Source organism: Hippoglossus hippoglossus, chromosome 24, assembly GCF_009819705.1.
Source record: "Hippoglossus hippoglossus isolate fHipHip1 chromosome 24, fHipHip1.pri, whole genome shotgun sequence".
Classification (NCBI taxonomy): Eukaryota; Metazoa; Chordata; class Actinopteri; order Pleuronectiformes; family Pleuronectidae; genus Hippoglossus; species Hippoglossus hippoglossus.
Window position 1 is genome coordinate 20,920,280 of NC_047174.1, and position 23,122 is coordinate 20,943,401.

The window sequence follows — 23,122 nt, forward strand, 5'->3', positions numbered from 1 at the left end:
GTATGAAAATGCAGAAAGTCCCGGTTTCTGTATCAAAGGTGATGGGACTAGAGACAGATGCAACATCGAAAATCTCTCAATAGTGATACGGTTTGCAATTCTGATCCGGAGGAACATCTAATTACTTTGCTTGAATCAGAGACCTCTCCACTGAGGGTAACAGTCTTGATAACATCATCATGAGTGGGAACAAGGTTGGGGTGCAGGCATTGCTGCAACAGAAACTCGGTAGACACATTCCATATATGCATTGCTTCCTAATTATTATAAGTATTCTATCAGACCCAACCAATGGATTACTTTTAATTAGCTGCCAACAAGGGCATTTTCACATTTAATGTTTGAACTATTTGGGAACTCTACATTAGGCTATGTTTTTATAGTCAGTCCTCTAATTGGAAAAATGATTATTATTATACCTCGGGTTGGTTGAATTTCCTTAAGTTACAACTCAAAGTCCACTGTGTGAAAAGGTGCCCACCCCAAATTTCTCAGTTTACTCACAGAAGTAACTGGATTTCAGCTCCTCTGTGTCTGTTGTTACTGAAGAACAAAACTTAATCACAGTTAACAAAAAATAGTAATTTAATTTAATAGTAAATCAATTAGTGAAAATACCTTCTCTGCCGACAAAAAAAGACAGAATAAGAGTAAATGTAACACGAATCCTTGGTGATGTGTCTTGCCCTACCCAGGCCGCGCCTGTGATAGATGTCTTCGATGGTTGGTAGCTGTGTGCCAGTATCACTGGCACACAGCTACCAACATGGAGGAGTTAAGGGAACAAGACAGATCATCAGAGATGTGGAGGCCATGAAACTTTAAGTTTGACACATGCTCCACTACCGCGGCTGCTGAACTTCATCCCTGTAGGCCGTCTCGCAATCGTATCTGATCAAACCTGCCATCGTTTTGTCATCTGCAAAATGAATTATGATGGAGCCAGAGAAAGGAACGCAGTCAAGGGTGAACAGGGAGTAGAGGAGAGGGCTCAGCACACAGCCTTATGGCACAGGACCAGGGTGATGGCTGAGTAGGGGTTCTCTAACTTAACAGACTGGGGACTGTTGGTCAGAAAGTCCAGTGTCCAGTTGCAGAGTGATATGCTAATACCAGGCCAACTGAGCTTGGAGATCAGCTTGGAGGGGATCACTGTATTGAATGCTGAACTTAAGTCAATGAACAGCTTTCTGACATATGAATTGTGACTGTCCATGTGATAATCTGTTCAGTCTGTTTCTATTTGTATTCACTTCCTGTTTTATTTTGTTGTCACGGTTCTTGTGTATGGTGTCTAGTTTTACTTCCTGTAGGTTTCCCCCACACACCTGTACCTTGTTTGTAATTAAGCTTTCCCTATTTATACCCTGTGTTTCCACTCGCCCTCTGCCAGATGGTCATCGTCTCCTTTGTGTGCACATGCTTTCAAGCCTTAATTTCCTCGTGTTTGCTTGCCTGTCTCCCTTGCTTCCTTCTGCATCTGAGTCCCAGTTTTGTACAGAAGTGTCACAGTCCAGGTGTGTCAGTGCAGAGTGGAGTGTCGTGGTAATTGCAACCTTGGTTGACCTGTTACAGCGGTAGACGAACTGGTTCCAATGTAGCAGACAGACTGGGTTTCAAATGTGAAAGAACCAGTCTCTTGAAGCGCTTGGCAATGATGGGGGTGAGCGCAACAAGACGGAAGTCATTGAGGGCCATAGCACTGGCACGATGGTGACGGTCTTGAGACTGGAAGGGACAACTGCCTGGGCCAGAGACAGATTGAATATGTCTGTCAGGGCGAGCTGCGTTTCGTACATTTACCTTACCTTGCTAAGGACGGAGCAAACATCTGAGGTTGAGAGTTTGAGCGGCAGTTCATCAGGGTTCAGGGTTTTTATTGTAGCAAGAGATGAAGGGGATGGCAGGGGAGCTCAATCCAAAAACCAGAGCTGAGCCAAAGGTAGGAGGCAAAAGGGAGCTGGGGTTCTGAGTTAGCAGCTGAGCAGTGTTGCCGGAGTATTACAGGGTGACAGGAACTGGAAAAAACACGATGAGTCCAGGCCACAATATACTAGACTTAGAAAAGAAACAAAGATGTGAAAGGAGCTAGAAGCGCAGGTTACTAACTGGTTGCTGAATCTAGGATCTGGCGGTGTGGAGATGGCAGGGCAGTTTATATAAAGGAGCTTGATTAGTGACCATGCGCAGCTGGTGTTCTGGCCCCATACCTGCACACCTGTGGAAAATCACTCACTCAAGCAGAGAGAAATATATAAGTGCCCTAGTGGTGTATTAAAAGGCTCTCTCCACTCGTCCCCCTCTCTGATGCGGATGAGATGGTCGGCATTCCAGAGGTCCAGTTTGGTAAAGAATGTTGCTCCATGGAGAGGGGTGAGGGCAAAATTGAGAAGGCAGAGGTTGTTTTTAGGATGATATTGTTCAGTCCACGAAGGTCCATGCTTGGTCTAAGTGTCCCATATTTTTTGCTGAAATAGAAAGAAAAAAAAACTCCCACTGAGGAGGAAGATGGTCTTATGGTACCTGCCGCCAAGGAGTCCTGAATGTAATTCTCCATAGCCTCATACTCAGGTCGGTAGAAGTTGTACAGCCGGCTGTTGGGGAGAGGAGCTCCAGGCAGGAGATCAATGGCACAATCGTATGGCCAGTGGGATGGTAGCGACAGGGCATGATCCTTATTGAACACAGGAGCTAGATCTTGGTACACAGGGGGGAACTGCAGACAGATCAGGAGGTCCAGAGGTGGGATGAGGTACAGATTAGGATGGCAAAATGAGCTCCAGGAGATTACCTTTCCTGTAGACCAGTTCACATGAGGGTTGTGTAACTTAAGCCCGGGATATCCAAGTAGTAAGGGAGAGTATGGACAGTCTATAATATCAAAACTGATTTTTCCTGATGGTTACCAGAGTGTCATAAATTAACAGGAACAGTCTTTTCACAAACACAAGCAAGAAGTTGTCCATTGAGGGCTTTGGCGTAAAGAGAGGAGTCAAGGGGAACTGTAGAGATTCCTAACTGAGACACTGCATTATGATCCAATAAAATACCCATCAGCACCAGAGTCTATGAGAGTGGACAGGGGGATGGACTGGCCTTTACAAAAGAGGAAGCTCTCTGACAGAGATCTTGAGGGAGATTAACAGATAGTCGGACTCAGCAGTACATCTCCTACTACTGTGGAAAGAAAATGTCCAACCTGACCCAGTACAGACAGCTCCTAGTGTTCAAATACCGCTGTCTTTCTTCGCGAGAGATATGGGTACGGCCAGGCTGCATAGGCTCAGATTCTGGAACAGACTTTGGGGGGGAGGCAGTCGGAGGAGAAAGGCGAGGCAACAAAACAAGTGTAGGCGATTATCCACACAGATTTCAAGAGAGATTAAATCATCTCTGGATGCCAGTTTATCTTTAATGGACTTTGACAGGGCATTCTGGAAAGCTCCCTGGAAAGCTTTGTTATTCCAGCCACTCTCAGCAGCTAGCGTACAGAACTCTATTGCAATCTCTGCAACACTGCGGGATCCTTCACAGAGGTTGAACAGCCTCTTGGCGGCCTTACCATGGACCGGCTGGTCAAAGACTTTCCTCATCCCATCCCTGTAGCGGACACAGAACAGGAGACGGAAGATCAGTTCAGGGTTTTTATTGTAGCAAGAGATGAAGGTGATGGGGCTCAATCCAAACACCAGAGCCGAGGCAGAAGGGAGCTGGGGTTCTGAGTGAGCAGCTGCTCATCAACAGTGACATTAGGCCCAGGGTTGTAAAATAGTGTAAGGCGGGGCATTGATTGTGATAAGGAGCCACACGGTCAAAGCTATGTATTTGTTGTATCCCGCCCCCAATTTGCAGCTGGAATAGAGTGAGAGAAAATATAGAATGTCTCCCGCAAGACAGAGGGTAGAATGTGGGAGCAAAAGTGCTTATAATGTACAATTTCGACACTTTACTTACCCCTGGGTCCAGTGGACCCGTACACCACATATGTAATATAAATGTGTAGGGGGGGGTACAGTTTACAGTCATTGAAAATATGTTCTTTTATATGTTCATCACAGAAAATGAGCCAAGGCCAATGAGTCTGAGGTTGAACAAATTATTAATCGCATAATTTTTCTTTTAGCAAACATTGAAAACGGGTCCCACAGACCCAAACACCACACAAGGGTTAAGTAATTATTTCCCCCCTTGAACCACTGTGAACTAATGCATGGAATATTTATGAATTCATTTCTAGATGGCATTTATATCCTTTGGCAAGGTCATGCACATGAGATGTTTTTGCATAATCCTGCTAACTAACAGACAAAGAAACATGGATGAAAACATAACCTCCTTGGCAGAAGTAATTATCTGTGTATGTGTATTTTTTTTGTGCATAGGATGGTAGGAGATACATCATTAATCTTGTTTTTACAACCTGATGCGATATCTATTTTGAAATATGTTCTGATCACAATACCTTGCTGTTTTTACCAAAACTGTGGTTATCACATTTATTATTTAAAATCATTTTTTCTAATATTGACAGTTCATCACTCCCACCCAGAACCTCAAACACTCTGTGTTCATTGACTCTGGTGTTGACTCCAATTGGACAGGGGTCTCACCACTCAGCTTCTGTTGGGGGTGGAGTTGCTCTCCAATCCCCTAATGGCCAATGCACACTGCTGGGTGACCCAAAAGACTCATCCAATGACCCTCCAACTGTCAGGTAACCACACTGAGCAACTTACATTTCATCACATTGCCTCTGCCCAGCTATTACTAAATCTCGGGTATCCCTGGCTAAAGAGACACAAGCCGCATATTACTTGGTTCACAGAGAAGATATTGGGATGGAGTAAAGCTTGCTTGGTCACATGTTTGACTCTGCTTCTCCTACTGTCTTTCCTAAGCAACCTGACCAGCCATCTGAGTTTCCAGATCTGTCTGGAATCCCGTCCTCTTATTTTGACCTCAAGGAGGTATTTAACAAATCACCAACCACCTCTTTGCCTCCTCATCGGCCCTACGACTGGTGTATTGACCTCCGCACCCGAGCCACCACCCTCAAGGGGCGACTGTACCACCCAGATGAACCATTACATCCAAAAATCCCTGACAGCGGGCACCATTTGTCCATCATCATTGCTTTATCATAACTATGAGTATCTTGCCCTGCCTTTTGGTCTAACCAAAGCACCTGCTGTTCACGCTCTTCTGAATGACGTGCTCAGAGATATGCTGAACAGTTTTGGGTTTGTGTACCTTAATCTGAGCACGAGCAAATGGAGCATGTCCTCCAGGTCCTCCAAATATTAATAATATCAAAGCTGGAAAATATGAGTTTTATGTCCCAAATGTTTCCTTTCTAGAATTCACTGTGGCAGAGTTCAGCATTCACATGGACCTTGAGAATGTCAGTGCAGTGTCTGAGTGGCCTTTTACAGACTTGAGTATGCAGTTGCAGGGATTCTTGGACAAATTTTCATAGTATTCCTGTTATGTGGCAAAAAACTGTAGAGACTGTAGCCCAGAAAGAAGTAAATAAAGGTAACTTAATAGGCTCTTTTGATTCTTCTTAATTTCCGGTGTTTCAAGTCCATAGACTAAGGAAGAAAAATATATTTTTTTCAGTTTCAGTCATTATGTAACAGTAGATAATACTATCAAACATATCAAACTCGCAGGTTAGGGCGCATGGCTTTCTAAAACGGATATTACAAATGCCGTCAAAATCATCCATATTCATACATCTTTTCAGCATTAAGTGGGTCTCTAAGTTTTACTTCACAGTCAGATAAAGGTTTGGTTGCATTTGACTTCGTGTTAGAAGCAGTTTTCTGGATCTTGTTAAACAATGGTGCTAAATCTAAAATTGAAACTCCTGTTCAGCCATCTTGGTGTCCCAGGGTTAGGGTCACTCTTTGTGGTCCTGCAACAAATCTAGAGTTCTTTGGCATCATGCTTGACACGTTTGAAATGAGAGCATCTCTTTGAAATTACAGGAAATCCATTAAATTGCAGTCATGCACATCAGCTGACAACAAAGCCATTGTACATAAAAGTTATGGCTGACCCTAATTGGCCCAAAATTAGTAAAATTTCAAACTGGTGTGGGGTGGGCCCCAGACGATCTAGACGTCCAAAACTTGGACCCATGGCATCAGGTTTAAGCACAAAAAACATGTTCCTGCTAGGTGCCTGGCAAACAATTTGCCCCCATTTTGGGCCTTAAAAATCTATTTTGTACACTTTTCAGGAAGTTTTTCATTTCCAATTACATTACATTTCATTTAGCTGACGCTTTTATCCAAAGCGACTTACAATAAGTGCATTCAACCACGAGGGTACAAACCCAGAACAACAAGAATCAAGAAAGTACAATTTCTTCAAAAAAGCCAAACTACAAAGTGCTATAAGTAAGTGCCATTTAAGTGCTACAAAATTGTTAGTTTAAACTTTTATTCAAGGTATAGTCGGAAGAGGTGTGTTTTTAGTTTGCGGCGGAAGATGTGTAGAATTAAAAATGAATAGGAAATTAACCCGAAGGAAAAGTATTTGAAGTGATCAGCTTCAAATGATGTGAAATTCACAAGGCCACATAACAAGTCGTAAAATATGAAATTCCTTGTAGAACAGATTTTATGGCCTTAATTGATTAAATTTCAAAAGTAGATCAACTGTTCACTGACAAGACCTTAATATTTTAGGGGTATTATCGAAAAAACACGGATTACTGATATTTTGGCCGCTTCATACTGGGAAGGGGAGATTCAGTGTGGCAAGTTTTAAGCAGTTTGGAGAAAACAAATTTTAACCTCCACCACAGGATCCTTTGGTGAGATGGTTGTAGGGCTGACATTTTTGGGGGCTACCCAGCATAGTTTGGGAGCCATAGGCTCTTACGTTTTGCATTCAAATGTATTCACAGTGTTACTTGTGTTACTTGTGTCACTGGTGTCACTTGTGTCACTTGTGTCCAATGACGATGCCCAACCATTATGTCAGTCTAAGGTATTGCTATTGGACAATAGGTGCCAAAACTTGGACATTCTCCCACAATTGTTAAAGTATTGCCATCGATTCACTGCAAGGTATTTGAAGTGAACACAAATCCACATTCTAAAAAGTATTTGCATCATTTCTTAGTAAGAATACATTCAAATAATGTGGAAGTTACACTGGCACATAAAAATTGTCCCTACAGAACCTGGAGTTCACTAGTAAGACCTAAATATGGACATTTCGGGGGGTCTTTTCTAAAAATAAATTGCTTTTCTGGAGGCTCGTATTATGGCCCCTTCATTCATTAGTTCGGGAGAGACCTTTCAGAGTGCCAACAGAGCCATGGTGTCCATCTGGCATCCAGTGACAATATCTGACCTTTAAGGTACATGGGTTTCCAACCTGCGTACAATTGCAATACCTTTGGATCTGAGGGAACCAGGTCTCAATTGCTGTCCAATGGCACTACCTCACCTTTGGGACAACATTTGTTTCCAGCTGCAATACCCTGGCTACCTGCGATAAAATGTCCATAGGTCAGACTTTTGTACTGGACAGAGAACTCTTTGTTCATTACCTCCAGACTTGATAATTGTAATTCTCTATGATCAGGCTCCACCAGTGAGTCTTTAAACAGTCTGCAGCTTGTGCAAAATCCTGCAGCACGTGTACTCACAAAAACCAGGAAAATAGATCACATTTCTCCTGTATTTGCTTCAGTACAATGGCTGCTTGTTCAATTTTAAATGGGATTTTAATTTCTCCTCCTCACCTACAAAGCCTGTAATAATATTTTTATATATAGAGCACTCTTCAAAACACATGTTACAAAGTGCTTTACAAAGACAGCAAGTTAAAAACAGAAATGTCATAAATCATCAGGTTTAGAAGAAAGCAGAACAAATTTGTGTATAAATACCAGTGCTAAAATGCTCAATAAAATAAATTAAAAGTTAGTTATAAATAAAGTTAAGACTCAGGTAGAATCAGGAAAGGCTCTTTGATAAAAGTATGTTTTAAGAAGAGACTTAAGAGTTCACTGAGTCAGCTGACCTGATCTCCTCGGGCAGGTTGTTCCAGAGCCTCGGGCCCGGACTGCAAATGCTCTGTCCCTCTTAGTTTTTAGCCGGGCCTCTGGAACAGACATTAAACCTAAGATCTAAGATCTCAACATACGCACTGGAGTGTATGATTCTAAAAGTTCAGCGATATAGCAGGGAGCGAGGCCATGAAGGCCCTTAAGAGTGATCTTAAATCTGAATATTCAAATCTTAAAATCAATTCTAAAACATACAGGGAGCCAGTTTAAATCGCTAAACAGGAGTGATGTGATCATGTAAATAAAGAGCTCATAGTACCGTAACAGCCCACTAGAGCACTGCGCTCCCAGAATTCTAGCTCACTCGTTGTCCCTAAACAAGTAGAGTAGGAATCTTCCACACAAACTTCCTCGTCTACAATTTTGCACATCAATTACAATACCTCACTCAATGGATCCATTAAACCAACCAATATCACTTGGATAGACCTGGAACAATATTTTTGTAAAAATATTTCACTCTTAGATTTACCTTTCCTCAGCACAACTGTCAAACAAAATCCCTGCTTTAAAAATACTGCCAACCTTAACAACTCTGACAGCCTGGTGGAAAGTCATTAAGATTTAACTTCACCCCAGCACAATGTAAATACACTCCTATTTGGCACAACCCAGACTTTAAACTCTGCACCACTCCTATTTACTATCACACATGGGCCCAAAAAGGGATTACATATCTCCACCATCTTTTACATAACAATCAATTCATAGAATTCAAAGACCTTACACAGAAACACTTATAACCCCCTTGAACCTTCAAAAATAATAAATGACATAATTCAATTTAGGAATATAAATAAACTAAAATCAATAACCTATATACCATTACTAAGCTCAGACAACTCTATATCAATCCCATCAGCTAACTGGAACTTATACCTTAACATTTCTCCCTCAACTGACATCTGGATAGAAATAAATAAAAACATCTTCGACATGACGACCAACACAAACCTACAGTTAATTCAATACCAAATTATACACAGAACACATATAACTCAATATGCAGATGCCACTCTAAAGATCCAATTGACGTGCTGTAAAGATGGATTCTGGCAAATGTAGTCGAACAGCAAACTAAGGTATTAGAGGCAGGGCGGCTGTGGCTCAGTGGTCAGAGCAATCTTCCTCTAACCAGAAGGTTGGCGGATCGATCGATCCCATTCTTCACCATTCCGCATGTCTAGGTGTCCTTCGGCAAGATACTGTCTCTTCTCATCGAGAAAAGTTCTGCAGTGTGTGGATTGGTAAATGTAAAACTGTACTGTAAAGCACTTTAAAGGTGATCAAGACTAGAAAAGCACCATATAATTACAGACCATTTACCATCAAATAGTTAATCCACATTTTTGCAGTATTTTTGTTTGTTATTTGGGGGATGGTAGACCAGTACACTAGGGTTGTTGTGACTTTCAAAAGAGTATATATATTATATATACTGTATTAATGAATTATATTTAAATATCTGCTCAAACATGTGAACTAACAGAACTGATGTGCAATGTGCATTCATAGTGTAGTGCAATAGTTACATTTTATTTACATCCAAGTATATGTAGTATCTTGACATTATATTTTCTATCAGCAGAGGGTGTTTGTCTCTTCAGAAACTCAGGAAGAATGTCGCATGTACTTATTTCCTCCCGGCCTACAACAGGCAAAGCACGTACAGACCTCCAGCACACAGCCAAACATCCTGCCACACAGGAAACAAACAAAACAAGTAAGAAGACTAACGGCAGACAAAACACATCTGAGTGACATACATCTGACATAACGTGTGTGTGTGCGTGCGTGTGTGTGTGTGCGTGTGTGCGTGTGCGTGTGCGTGTGTGTGTGTGTGTTCTCAAAGCCTCGCTGGAACCCTGTGTTTCCTTCAAACAGTTCCCATGGTGAGAAGTTCCTGTCGTCCCACAGTGTCACACACACAGCTGCTTGTATATAAACATGCCTTATATCATCCTTTCTGTGGTGGAAACATGCAAATCATCCACAATCATCCTTGAGGGAGTATGGAGCTTCTCTTATTTGCTGTACAGCTTTACTGTTTACAGATTCACTATTTGTAGGCATTACAATCTGTAATTATCTCTCTGGGACAAGCAGATGCTTCTGTGTTTTTATAATCTAAGTTTTCTTTCATAAATTTGGCAACCGCTCTTAACAATTTGTATATAAGCAGCTCCATTAATCTTTTGAAATTGTTAATGAGCAAGAAAAGGATTCATGTGTAATCCATTCACTTTACATATTCTCACACTGCATATTTTTCTTCCTGTCTTTACACTGTATATACTAGTTTAATTACATTCATATTTTTCTATATTTCTATATATCTTTATATTCCTTACACTTAAGTATTGCATGTTACTTATTACTTGCTGATGTCGTTTTGACTCTTGCTGCTGTAATAATGCAAATTTCCTCATTGTGGGACTAATAAAGGATTATATTATTTAATCTTAAACAATCAGAGATGTATGAAGGTGCTGTACCATTAGTAGACTTAAAGACAAGTAAAATAATTTTAAATCAATCCTCAGTGATAATGGAAGCCAGTGTAAATCTTATGACTCATTACTCTGGACTCTTTATTCTTTGGTCTTTGCCTCTTTAATGAAGAGTGTTCTCATTTTGATTAAGGACTCCATGTTTATTGTATCTATAACTGTGTTTTCCTTATGGTTTGATTTGTGTTCTCTGGGTTTTTAGTTTCCTGTTTTATTTTGTAGTTTTGCTCCTTGTGTGTTTTCCACTTTACTTCCTTTCTTGTCCTGTTTCCTGCCACTGTTATTGTCTGCACCAGTACCACATGCGTTTCACCTGTGTCCAATTACCCCTGCCTCCCCTGTGTATACAAGTCTCCCTGCTTCCCCTCGCAGGAAAGACACTAAAACCAGTGTAATGTGATCTCTTTTTCTCATTAAAACCCTGGCTGCTGAATTTTGTACAAGTTGGAGCAGATCAATTGTTTTTTTTTTGGTAAACCTTTTGGCATCTTCCAGAGTGAGGTATGGTCCTACTCTTGCAATTCCTTAAATGATTGTACTTGTTTGTGTTGATTAAAATCTAGTTCTGAGTCAAGTGTAACAACGGCTGTTTAGTTTTGATTTGTTTTGATGTGCCAAACTTACAAGTTTACTAATAATATTTTGTTGCAATTACAAGAATTTCAGTTTTATCTTCGTTTAATTTGATAAAATTGTTGCTCATCCATAGTTCCAACTTCTGGCTATTGTCTCTGCTTCAGCTTTGTAATTCCTCTCTGCCTCTCCAGCTTGTGAACACTCCAGTCTCGTGCAGTGAGAGCACAGTCAGGGTGCATTGGTGACAGACAAGGACACCAGCAAATAATTTCAGAGGAAATTAACAGATGCATTTTTTTAGACGACTATTGATCAGGACGTGAAGAGGATTTCAACAAATAAGATATGAAGTGTTTCAGAAACAACTTACCAACCCTATTGTTAATAACTCTCTAGCCCTTTAGGAGAGAGTTTGGAGATTTTTACTAGAGCAGATATTGATGAGGTCTGTCGATACCTGTGGGATCCCCTTGCTGCAGGAATAATCACAGAATCTTGCTCCCCTAAACCTTGCCCATTGTGAAAGAAAAATGGCGAGATACAAGTGTACATCAACTATTTCACCTTAAATGCCAAAACAATTCCTGATCAATACAACCTTCCTTGGATCAATGACACACTGCCATGCCTCACAGGGGGCTGCTGGTTTTCAGTGATTAATCTTTGCAGTGGCTACTACCAAATTACTATGTCAGAGGAAGATAATAAAGGACCACCTTCATCTGTTATCTTGAGTATTAAACCAGCTTTAGTGCATGCAGTAAGTGATCACTGCAGCTTCTGTATAAAAGGAGGAAATCCACCAACATCAAAGACAACTACTATAGACCCTCCAGACCATTTGGGGAGTGGTGTTGTCAGATATACAGTATTGGCATTTGCTGATCCGTCAAAACCTTTTATTCTTCATGTGGATACAAGTCTGGATGGGCGAAGAGATGTCCTCAATCAGTTTCACAACTACCTTTATGGTGCCAGATTCACAGAGAGAACAGACAATAATCTTCTCACGCATGTTTTAGATTAGATTAGATTCAACTTTATTGTCATTGCACAGAGTACAAGTACTGAGACAACGAAATGCAGTTTAGCATCTAACCACAGCCAAGTTTTTTTCTTTGACCCTGATCAGACCTGGTATTAGCATCCATCATGAGTAATCTGATAAAAAGTGGTAAGCTCTAAATGGTTTGTATTTATATAACTCTTTTTTAGTCTTGATGACTAGCCTTTATTCATTCCTCTTTCCATGCCACACAGGGCAAGAGTTTATAGGTACATGGTGGGCAGAGTCTCTATTTTTTCAATTACAGACTTGGCTATAAAGTATAAAGCTTAAATGTGCAGCTAACAATACAAAGCTATTACTGCAAACACTCATGTTTATGCGGCATGTGTGTTGTGTGAAGGTATGTGGTATGTGTGTTGAGCCAAGGAGGTTTGATTGTGTGCACGTGCATGTGTGTTTGTCAGTGTCAATAGGAGGCAGCTGAAAAGGCAGGAAGCAGGGAAACAGTGCTGTTTTTAATTAGCATGCCAGTCTGAAAGTCATTTCGGGGGGGGAGAACTTTACAGGCAGCCACAATACATAGTGGATGAATGAGATGAGTGAGTGAGAGACTTACATTACCTTTGTGAGGGAGAGAGGGCAACATTTGTGCACTAACTTCTGCTTCTATATAATATGTTGTAAAAAGTTTGTGTGTGTGTGTGTGTGTGAGAGAGAGAGAGAGAGAGAGAGAGAGAGAGAGAGAGAGAGAGAGAGAGAGAGGTTGTGATAAATGTCAGTTCTGTGTCTACAGTTCTGTGTCTACAGTCAGCTGAAGGGAAAGTGTGTGTGTGTGTGTGTGTGTGTGTGTGTGTGTGTGTGTGTGTGTGTGTGTGTGTGTGTGTGTGTGTGTGTGTGTGTGTGTGTGTGTGTGTGTGCGCGCGTGTGTGTTAAAAACTTTTTTATTCCACCCAAAGGGCTGGGGCATGTGAGGACACACACCACTGAGTACTCCGCAGGTCTAAACCTACTTGTGATTTACAAAATCACTCTGTTTATGAGGAATTCAATTTTATTTTGTTCTCTCTCTCCAATAATGATGTTGCCCTCTAAACAACCCATCAGCCTCTTTCAGTGGTAGTACAGACTTATTAAATGGAGCAGAGGCTCGCTAAACTGACACATGCCCTGAAGGCCTGGATACATTTTGTCTTTTTGTTTTATGGCCTCCTCCTATGTGCAAAATCTAAAGTCAAGGTGTAAATACAACTAAAACTATTGAAGGGTTGTGTGATGACCCAAACAACAAAAATAAATATCAGTCTTGTATTACAACATAAAATACACAATGTAAGGGACTAATGTAAAACAAAAAAACAATCATCAACCTTTATCAAAAATGTATTTACATTTTGTCATTGCCTAGTGTGAGACAGTGTTAAAATATTAGACAAAATATGCAAACCGGCAGATTACATTAAATGTGTATATGTTTAGAGAATTTCTTTCTAGGGCATTCTACACATGACAGCTGTTGTATGGTAAAACGTTTTTTAATGGTTACATGGTTTACCATAAAAAACTAAAATAATTGCAGGTGGGATTGGGTACTGGACTCACCTTAAATTAAAATAAGGCAAATAAATCCCTGCAGCCAACCTTCTATGGGGGAATTATTGCTCTCCAGCCACATTGTTCTGCCTCAGATGCAATCTCTGTATGTGGGCGGCTGTGGCTAAGGGGTTGGAGCGGTCATCCTAACCAGAAGGTTGGCTGTTCCATCCCAGACTTCCCCATTCGGAATGCCGAAGTGTCCTTGGGCAAGATACTGAACCCCAAATTGCCCCTTGTTATAAAAAAAAGTGCTGCACATAGATGCACTGCATGACTGTATGTGTGAATGGGTGAACATAGTGTAAAGTGCTTTGAGTGGTCATCAAGACTAGAAAAGTGCTATATAAATACAAACCATTTACTATTTACTGCAGCCTCTTCCTCTCATTCACTCCATCAACATGCACTGCATGAAAAGAATATTTTTTGTCTTTTAATGTCCCTGTAAATTTCTGTGGAAGTTCAGGTTAATAGCTGTTCACAGGAATCTGCAGGCAGCACAGAAAACTGCCAGGAATTGCCCGGGAATTGACGTGGGGTTCCAGTTTCGGGCAGTTTTACAACCCTAAGAAGCTTGGCAGTTGACCTTTTTCTAAAAGGTACTAACTCCCTTTTAAGAAAATCTCGTCTATAAATACATCAGGCTTAGTATAATTATAAAATCATAAATTGTAGCTTGAATAGATTTGCATTTTATAAGTAAGTATGCTATAATGAGTGTAATCAGTGATACAATTTTCAGGGTACATCTGATGATACATCTAAGAGATGTCTTTCTGCTGACACCAAAACACTGTGCTTCACATAAAGCATATCAGCTGTGTCATCGCGTGACAAAGTCCCAAACATTTGTCCTCCCAAACTACTGGGAAAAACTCAGCACCATATTCACATGTCCATGGCATACTAAGCTGTTGACTCTGCTGAAATTGCCTCATAATTTGGACTTCAATTGTCCTATTGTTGTTATTAAACTTTCCCAGTATTCCATTAAAACACTCAACACTTTTATCCAAAGCGATTTACAATAAGTGCATTCAACTATGAGGGTACAAACACAGAACAGCAAGAATCATGTGTAGTGGTCAAAAGTTTAGGGTGACAGTTGAATGCCAATCAGGTTCACCACATATATTCAGAATAAACGGGAGGCTGATGATTCCAGAAATAGACAATTTATTCAAGTTGGACAAAGGATTTAAAAAGACTGATCAAACAGCGCAGGATCATGGGCAATGTAGGGAGTACTGGCCTGCACTTGATATAAATAACAGTTTAAAAAGAGAGAAGTTAAAGGCTCCAGACCCAATTTAACAAAGCTAAAATATCATGCATAAAACAAACAGCACACTTTAAGAATCCCAACACTGGTGTGATTGCACCAGTGGATTATCACTGCAAGCGATATTATACAATGAAATAACAGAAGAAGGCCTCTAGTTTACGGAGCCAATAACTCACCAATATTCAAGCCATTAAACCAGGATTGCACAGTACCCGTCAACCACATTGCACATTACCCATAGAACAAAGAACAAAATAAAATATAACAAAGAAACCAGAAATCAAACCAATTAATCAGAAAGAAACTAAATCTAAACAAGGCCAAATAATCTAAATGAAATCTAAATGTGGGAAAAAACAGTGACCATAAATATTCTGCCTGAAGGCAGCCCTATGAAACAAACATGTCATATTAGGTCACACAATTATTAAACAAGTTTATCAAAATGTTTAAAAACATTTACAAACATAAAACACATCGTTATGCCATACCTTCAATTAATTTAAATAAAGCAGAGACCCACGCCGTCCTTATTGTCTTGACGACAAGTACTAAAACAGGAAAGGACAATTACACTTAATGTCACAGACACAATAGTATAGACTCTGGATAAATGTTCCGGCGCATTACTTACAAGTATCGTTCCCATTAGTTTGTCTGTACACGCTGACTGGAGATTATTACAGCGTGCCTGTATGGCGACGCTGATACCGTCTCTCACACACACACACGCGCACACACACACACACAGCTGTACGCTGGGCTCTATGGACAGAAATGCACTTAATGTTTACGGAACGTTTTCTGCGTGATCTTCATTTACTTTAAAGTGACTTTCAGTTAATGAAGCTTACCGCAACAAACAATTGGCGTCCACACCTGCTGCGCCCACGCTACACTTCCTCACAGGACCAGAGAGAGAGGGAGAGAGAGAGAGACTACGGTGTCCCTAAATAAACTTCACCAACTCCCCTCATCCTATAGGCATCGCCGTCCTGTCAGGTTAATTAGAGCTGTGGTTTTATATCTACAATGACATGTAAGCATAACTGGGAAAGTAACACTGCTAAAACTATCCTGTTTTAGCTAAAGCTTTTTATTAAGGATTGACCCCATTACAATGGCCCCAATTTTAAAAGGTCACCGTCCCGGTGACAAATTACAACCAGGGTCTAAACACTGTCTCAACAACGTGATGATTTGCAGCATGGCTCACCTGCAAGGTTCTAACTGAGGTATCAACGGTTTCATTTACTGACCTCGGAAGGTTAAAAGGGTTGGTGTGACGCCCAGCTGTGTTCCTTTTGGGCCTACTTTGTGATATGTTTGGCTGCCCTGTTGCTACTATATTAACATTGTTTGGGCCATTTTCTTGGCTGTGATCTGAACTGGATAGTGGGGTGCCAGAGCTATGTAATTCTGTGCCCATAGTTTGACCATTTAGCTCAAGGGGAGTGAGGGAGGGGGCCTGAACTCGGCACCACTCGGGTTCCATGGTGATTACGACCCCATCTGAGTCATTGTCTTCGTCCTCTTTATTAAAATCCGGTGGATCATCGACCAGGCCTGGATCAGGTACCGGTTGGTTTTGGGTCATGGGCCTATTGATGGTGGCGGTCGGTAAAACCCTAAGTTCTGACCTGTTAAGATTCTTTTCTGGGCCAGCACCATCTCTGGGGCATATTTTATATACCCTTCCTTCTTTATCCATGTTTTTCACCACCACATACACAGCTGGATCCCAGGCGTCCTGAATTTTGTGGCGTCCTATGGGGTGACTTTTCCTGTAGACCAGGTTTCCAGGAGCGATAAGAGAAGTTGCGTTTGGCTGATAGTGTCTGTTCCTCTGTTCTGCTGCTTGCTGGAGTCGTTCCTTAACATGAAGATAGACTGAACTCAGATGATTTTGATGTTCATCCATCCAATCCTCTGCCGACCTAGATGTGGGTTCCTCCTGTGATGCGCCCAACAAGAAATCCACAGGTAGTTGTGCCTTCTGGCCAAACATCAGCTCATATGGTGAATAACCAGTTGATTGGTGCTCTGTGGTATTATATGCATAAAGAACCTGAGGTAGGTATTTTGGCCATTTTTTCTTCTTTTCCTGGGGGAGGGTGCGCAACAAGTCATGTAATGTTCGATTAAATTCACATTGTCCATTGCCCTCTGGGTGATAAGGTGTGGTTCTACCTTTCTCTATTCCATACAGTTGACACAGTCTTTTCAAAAGGTCCCCTTCAAAACACTTTCCCTGATCACTGTGGATGTGTTTGGGTACACCATAAATGTAGAACCACTTTTCAGTCAACACACGGGCTACTGTACTGGCCCGCTGGTCTGGTGTCGGGAATGCTTGGGAAAACTTTGAAAACACATCCGTGACCACCAGCACGTTCTCTCTTCCATCACTGGCCTTATCCAATACAGTGAAATCGATGGCAATGACTTCCAATGGTTTAGAGGCTAACAGACTCCCCCTGAATGTACAGACTTTTGGTTGTACTACTTTGGCCAGTGTGCACCGGTTACACTCCCGACAGTATCTGTCAATGTCACTTCCCATAAATGGCCAAAAACACCTCTGCCTCACCAGACTGTTGTTACGCTCAATGCCTTGGTGGCCCTGGTCATCGTGAAGGCTTTTAAGGACCTCTCCATGCAGGCATGGAGAGTTGGAGAGTTGGAACACCACTTGTCCTTCCCTTGGTAGCTGTATTTGACGGTATAGGACACCATCCTTTGACTTTATTTTGGACCACTGCTGCACCAGCTTCTTTACTCCTCTACCAGCATTGGCCATTTCTTGTTTAGTTGGAGGTGTGCCCCTCTTCCAATATTGTAGGAAGGTACAGATTACTGGATCTGTGGCCTGTAGAGCAATTAGGTCAGCTTTGGGCCGTGATGGGAAAGCAGCTATCGCTTGGCAGGTTGCAGCCATGGCGTGGGCACTTTCAAGTAAGACTCTTGCTGGTTCGTGGACTTCCAGCGGCACCTTCAAGCCGGGGAATAAAAGTGATGTGCTCTGAGAGTGCAACTGGTGTGACAAAGCATCGGCATTGCGATTGGTTGGTCCTGGGCGGTACTTGATCTCAAAATCAAAAACTGCCAACTCCGATGCCCACCTTTGCTCCACTGCCCCCAGTTTAGCTGACTGCAGGTAGCTGAGGGGGTTGTTATCAGTGAACACTACAAATTGCTGTCCAAGCAGATACTCTCGAAATTTTTGGGTCACCGCCCATTTAAGGGCCAGGAATTCTAGCTTTCTGGAGCTGTAGTTGGACATGTTTCTTTCCGTGGGCCTCAGGCCTCTGCTTGCAAAAGCAATTGGTCGCCGTTTTCCATCATGGTCCTGGGATAACACAGCACCAAGTCCAGCATGGCTAGCATCGATTTCAAGGACAAAGGGTTTGGTGAAGTCAGCATATCCCAGAACTGGCGCGGTCACAAGCAGTCTCTTGAGTGTTTGGAAAGCATTTTCACACTCATTACTCCAATGGTCGCCTATAATGGCTTTCCCAAGGGTTCTGCGTTTCTTCTTGGTGCCATCCATTTCGGCCACCAACCGGTGGAGGGGAGCAGCATACCTCGCAAAACCTTCCACAAAGCGGCGATAATAGGATGCGAATCCCAAAAATGATTGAAGATCTGTACAAGTAGTGGGTTGTGCCCATTCAGCCACTGCACTAATCTTAGAAGGGTCAGTGGCAACGCCAGATGCTGAGATGACATGACCCAGGTATTTGACCATGTAAGTACATTAACTTAACACCAATAAACTGGTCCTCAGTCACATACTCATCCTATATAAATGTAAAGTACAATTTAAAAACTGTAATAACCGCTGCTTCAAAAGTGAAAAGGTCATTTGTGAAGTTTTACTCTGAAAACGTCACACTCATTCCTGAAGATGCCACATCAGTCGTTAACGTCAACACATTAGAGGGCTCGTCCAATCACAGCCTTGTGAATGAAGCGTCTGTCTCCCGCAGACTCCAGGCTCGTGTTTTGCGTGGTTCGATGAGGGACTCTGTTTTCGGTGTAAAAAACTTGCTGAAGTCAACACCACACTGTTTCCCCTGTAGCAGAGGATGACTGCGTTGGAAAGCAAAGCCGCAGGCCCAGTGTGGAGGAGTCGAAGCGGAAAAGACGGGCACACAATCCCAAAATTACGGCAAGAGCTAAGCTAAAGAGAGAAGCCGTTGCTAACTGCTAAGCTAACTCTTAGATCTGAATAGCGTGTTAACAACTGTGGGATTAGCGAGAAAGTTGCTAAAAGAAGAAGAGAGCATCGAGTGCTTGAGCAGAACTAGTGCATGTTTAAATATGTACGAACTGCTTAAATAAAAGAGTTTGTTCTCGTTAAGTTTTCTTATGAACTTGTATTTTTGTCCTGTTGTATTTTAAAGGAAACTGTGCGTCGTCTTCACACCTCTGAGGCAAATGGCAGGCGCTATGAACCGGAGCAAGGGTAAGATTAAAGAAGAGATGTGCTGTGCTGTGCTGTATGAAATACTTGTTTACTTTATCTGATCCATTTCATCTTTGTGTTTTCACAGCCTGAGCTCCCCCACAACGAGGCAATCCCTGCACATTTGGCCAAAGCTCTCGCTGCAAGTCCGGATTTGCAGTGTGGAAAATGACACCATTGTATGTAAGTAACTGTAGTGATTGTGTTTTTTACTGTGGATCTTCCAAAGGTGAATTAGCGAGGCTATTTACGTTTATTAATAATATACTCATGTTACTCATGTTGTTTTCCAGCTGCCTGTAAGACGTACTATGTCGTACTAAGACATACTATAAGCCAGTATTAAGGAACTTCCGGTACATCCAACCGGACCTTGCAGCTCTTGCAGCAGCATTGAAAAGTTCAGGAGTCGACAGAGAAGAAAGAGGTGTTGGGGATCGGGTCCAGACAAAAGAATGATGAGGCCTACATGGGCCTTTAAGAGCCTGCCTCGAGTTGTTTCCTGCTGTGAGGCTGAAGAGCACCCAGAATCCTTTTGCGGCATCCATGTTTTTTTGACCGCCGCCCGAGGATAAACTCGGGCCTTCCATTGGCTGAGAGCCAACAGACCCCACGGCCCCCCCTGGAGGGAGGCCGGACACTTCTCAGGTAATAAATACAGAGAATCCCTTCAATTCATTGCTTTTTCCCGTGCGCTGAAAATAGGACCAGAACCTCTCCCGGTTCCTCCAGATGATCCAGACACTTAAAGGGAGCAACCAATCCAAACGTTTGTATTTTGATTTTTACCTTAAGTTCATTCCCTTTTATTTTTGTGAACTTCCCTTTTTTACCTGAGCTTTATTTTGAAACGACCGCGGCAAAGTCTTTCACTCGCAGGCCGAGTCCCCAGACTTTTTTCAGATCCGAAACCACAGCTGCTCCTCAGCTGTTCATCCCTGCAGAAGGGCTTTGTTTTGTGCCAGCGTGTCGTGACGAATCTGCGTTTCCGGCCACATCGCGGCACTGTTTACCGTTAGACCAATTTTGCGGAGATTTTAACCCATTAAAAGATCGGTACACAGCTGGACGGATCTTAGTTCGTCCGCTTGGGTACCGAGTGGTAAAGTCCCCGCAAGGTTGTCTCTGGCGGTGTTTGAGATCTCCTCTGATCATTCTTTGCATGTTTCCTTTTCTCTCTCTCTCTCTTTTCTCCTAAACCCGCCTGTACACACGTTCCGACCTGCATCCACATAATTCACGTGTTATACCCGTTCGGGGACTTAGATAGTGCGATTGCATCTCGACGCCATTCAGCGCTTTGAACCACGAGATAGACCAAAGCATCCCTTTGTTCTCCATTTCCTGTTGGTCAAACCACGAGTTTATACCGCCATCTTGAATTCAATCCTACGTCAAATCACGTGGTTAGACCGCCATCTTGAATTCGGTAACACGACACCACGCGGTTAGACCGCCATCTTGAATTCAGAAACCTCAGAGAGCCACATGTGAGGGATCCCTCTCCCAGGACGGACAGAAGTGCAATAGATGTCAAGTGTAAAGGAGAACATCAGAAAGATAAGGGTATTTACAACATTGATTAGAATAAACAGTTTGTAGCATAGTGGAAAGTAAATTAATTGATGGATTATTGTCAGTAATGGTCGAGTATCTGAGTAGATATATTGTATATCAAACCGTGTTGTTGTAATCATAGTCCATGGTCAGCAGCCACCACGATCACGATCCACCATCACGATCGGATGCCACTATAGTCCACAATCATGATCCACTGCCGCCATCAGGATCCACCATCAGCTGCCACCTCGATCTTGGTCCACCACCACTATCAGATGCCAACACGATACAGGGTCCACCAATATGATCACGATCAGCCAGCACGATACAGGATTCGCCATTACGATGACGATCTCTGATTCGAGATCCAACATTCTTATTCCATAAGAACTCACGCTCTCTTGTCATTCAGTAATGAAAATATCCATTGTCACTAAGATACGTTAGACATTAACAGACATTACAGGGCTGGTCTATTCACCTTTGGTGACGGTGGGCATATCCAAAATGACTCCTTGGACTCCTGTGGCTCCTCCAGTTATTATCCATATGGAGATTTAGCTATGAATATATGCAATTTTATTTTTGATATGACACTGTTTTGTCTCCATTGTTTACTTTCAAGAATCAATGAAGCTATTGTCTGCAAATTGTATTATTTCTTGGGTTGACCAGCCCATCTGCCATGTACCAAAACCCAGTGTTGTGCATGAACGCGTTCATATCTTTTGTGAACAACGAACTGAACGAATCAGTTTACGTGTGAATGTCGCTCATGTTCATTTTTTATATCATCATCGTATCAGGCCATCATGTGAAATACCAGGAGTGGGCGAAGAAATTTGTGTGTGTTTGCTCCCACTACAACTTCTCAATGATCAGGGAAGAAGCTGCAGTTGGTTTGGATCGTGCTGGAGTTTCCTGTGCCCTCTTCCACTCTCCTGCTGACCTGCTCTCACTTTAACTAATAGATATTAGGACCTGATCAGTACATGCAGTTTACTTCGTCTTTGTTTGAATCTCTCCAGAGTTCGTGAGGCTGCATTTAAACATCATGAAAAATTTAATGTCAACATTTTGTGCTCAGTACAACATGAGACGTGAACAGCAGGACTCAGTGTTAAAGTGACTGGAGCAACACGGATTCATGATCCGACACCATAGATTCATAATTAAACACATGATCGTAAGTTTGTCATCTAAATTATCCCAATAAAAATGAAACAAATGAACGTGAACAAGTTCATTTTTGGAACCGTGAACTTAGTTCAAATAAAAATAAAAAAGAACTATGAATTTTAACTGATCGTGTATGTCTGTCTTTTGAACTGCCATAAGAAACTGCTGCTCTCAGCAGTTTTCTTTCTAAATAATAAAAGCATGGCTCCCTAAGCCAAACAGTGCTCAAAGCATATTTCCTTTTCATAAAACAGAGCAGTGGGATTGAGAAGAGACCTTAGAGGGGTTTCAGGGTACTTCGCTGTTCAGAGGAAGAAGCAAAATGAGCTTTTCATTCCAACTTTGGCACAGTCTCTATCAAAGTGGGCTTTAAAAGAGGCTGTTGTAGAGGTTGGGCTTCTCAGTTTGCTTTTCAAGTTTTCCCAGGCACATCCAAAATAAAAGTCCCATGGTGCTTTAGTTGCTGTTGGTTGCACAACTACAGCAGAAATTATGTTAACTCCTGAATGACATTGATATATTAGAGGTGATTTTATCAGCAAATTAGTATTTGGAAGATAGACCCAATGAAATGAAGCAATGATTACGTTCCACAGCACTTAAATAGCTTGTCCTATGTAATTTACAATATAACATGTTTTGCAACACTGCGATGAGCCGTGGGTGTATGTATATATATAACTTGAATACCTTTCGAATTATGTAGAAATGCAACTGAATGTGCATAAAAATGGAAATGAAAACCCACTAATGAAGTCAAGTTGACAATAGATTACATGCATTGCATTACATGAAAGTAAAAGTGGAGGTAAGTGCTAAATAGAAGTGTTATGTCTGTGACATGTAATTATTC